This window comes from Petaurus breviceps, unplaced genomic scaffold, assembly GCF_028583685.1.
Source record: "Petaurus breviceps papuanus isolate PSGF00001 unplaced genomic scaffold, PetGlider_PUasm1.0 80, whole genome shotgun sequence".
Lineage (NCBI taxonomy): Eukaryota > Metazoa > Chordata > Mammalia > Diprotodontia > Petauridae > Petaurus > Petaurus breviceps.
The window spans coordinates 9,124,086-9,126,907 of NW_027186540.1; positions in this window are offsets into that span (position 1 = coordinate 9,124,086).

The following is a 2,822-nucleotide window of genomic DNA, read 5'->3' on the forward strand; positions in this document are numbered from 1 at the left end:
AGGAAGGAAGGAAGGAAGGAAGGAAGGAAGGAAGGAAAGAAGGAAGGGAGGAAGGGAGGAAGGAAGGGAGGAAGGAAGGAAGGAAGGAAGGAAGGAAGGAAGGAAGGAAGGAAGGAAAGAAGGAAGGAAGGAAGGGAGGAAGGAAGGAAGGAAGGAAGGGAGGGAAGGAGGGAGGGAGGGTGAGTGTTGCCTAATTGACCAGTTCTACTTGGGTCCCCACTGCAGCAGCTCCTATTTCTACTCACAGAGATTGCTTTTTGTCTTTTGTTCTTGAAGAGGACCATGACATCAGGGAGATGATGCCATGACATACAAGTGTATTAGATTTAAGTGAGAGACAGCTGTGCAAAGTCACCAGCCTCAGTTTCTCCTCCAGAGTCATCTAGTTCAGTGACAAGATACAGATCAGGATGACTGGAGATGGCCCTGGATGCAGTGGGAGACCTTAGCCTTTTTAAGTTAAGGTCTTTAACAGGTCTTCATTTCATTTTTCTTGTGTTCTCAATGCTTGGAGTAGAAGGAATACAGAGATAATTTTAATCTAAAAACAAAATAAACATTATTTTTAAAAGCCTTAGTTCTAATACTAACTTTAGAGTCCGCATTATGCTCTCTCTCCCTTGCTCTTTTCACATTACTAGTGCCTTCCCTCTGATATTGCCGCCCATTTACACTGTATCTATTTTGTAGCTACATAGCTCTTTATATATTGTTTCTCTCATTAAAATGTGATTTCTTTATGGGCAGGTATCATGTTTCACCTTTTTGGGGGATCCCCAGAACTTAGTATATTAGCAGCACATAGCAATTGTAATGTTGCTGACTGACAAACAGAAACCAAATTGCAAAAGACTGAGAAATGACTGGGCAGTCATATACTAGGAATGAGAGAAAAGATGGAAATATGGATAGATTAGATATTAGTGATAGGGACTGGATCCATGATTCCATTGATATAAGGACCTCTAAACAAAAAGCCTCACTCTATGAATGCAAATGGGCACATTCGCTATAATTTAATGGTTTAGAGAGCTGCTCAGAGCACTTTGAGTTTAAATGACTTAACTAGAGTCATCTAGTTAGAATTTGCAGAAATGGGAAGTGAACCTAGCTCTCCCTGATTTAAAAGCCAGCTCCCTATCCACTATGCCATAACCTCAATATATGAAAAGAACACCCAAAAGGCCTTCCATAAAATAAATGGCTCTTCCACAGGGAATTTATGGAAAGATAATGAAGGGAACGGAACAGTTAAACAAGGCTTAGAAAGGATGATAATCTATACTGATGGAAGGATTAGCCACACATTTCAATATATAGGCATGACCTGTATGTAGTATAATGCCTGTCCATTGTAGCTACCTAACAAATACATGTTGAATTAAATAAATATTAGTATATATTTAAAATTTTTTTTCTGACTTCTTAAAGGGTACCTTCTCAAATGTATAATGAATAATAAATGACTACTAGCAAACACAAATGAAGCCTATTTAAAAAAATTCAGCATATGTTGACATTTTTCATATTCACATAGTCCTATGTAGTGCCATCAGATTCTAGATATTGAAGGTATTTCACTTCCCTGTAGTTACATTATTGGGTATTTTCATGATAAAACTTACCAGAAAATTCCACAAAGAGGAAAACATCCCTCTACTCTGATTTTAAAAGGCTGCAGAATACATTCCAGCTGTTGACAGTGATTTACTTAAAAATTTCCTGGACCAACCAAAGTAACAGTGAAGACTCAAAGCTGAAATGCCATAGTATATTGAACATTATAATATGATTAGGAAATTTACAAAATCAAAAGGAAAATGTACTCAGAAGATAGGGTGAACACAAGCAATTATGTGTGTGTTAATTTTATAAAGTGTATATTTCATTGAAATTTTTTCTTAAACTTCTATTCTTATGAATGTCTCATATTCACACACACATATCTTGTAGGGGAGATACTTCTATTTCAAGGTGACAGGTAATAATTATGGTTTAAAATGTTAGGTAAGAACCATAACAACTTAATGATTATAATTTTGAAGGGCAAACTAATAAAAAAGCATGAAATAAAGAAAATAAAATCTTGAGTTAAAGGAAAGTGTAAGTTTCTTGCTAAAGATATATGAAGCCCTGGCTGAATACTATTATCAAGCTTCTTTATGTCATGCAATTTTAATGATTGAGTCACTAAGACAGAAGTCTTTCCTACTTCTTGTCAAGTTGAGGTAATTGGGTGTTCTGGGAATACAATCATGGAAAGGAGATACATTTTTGCTAAGGTGGCTTAAGGCATATTTTCACCAAAGATGCTCATATAATCCAACTCAGTTCTACAAATCAGGACTCATATTCTTAATTCAAAGACTATAACAACTCTAATGCTCATGGGCACTGTCTTACTAAATGACATGGATCATATGGAAAGCATATCTCTTCTAATTAGCTTGAAATTACTAGTGCAGGGGTAAAAAAGAAAAGCCCCTTTCAGGTGATTTAAAATTAGTTGGCTATATTAACTTTTTACTTAGTGACAATAATCCAATTTTCTCATTTCTCTCTCTCTCTTTCATACACGTGCATATGTATAAATATAAAACACCATTATACAATATATCAATTATACTATTTTGCTGTGTGCATATCTGTATTTTAAAACATCATTATACTATATATTATGCACATACATATATGTAAAATGCTATAACATTGTGTGTATATATGGTTTTATATACATATGTGTGTATGTACATATGTATGTATCTCTATCTTTCCATCTATCTATCTATCTATCTATCTATCTATCTATCTATCTATCTATC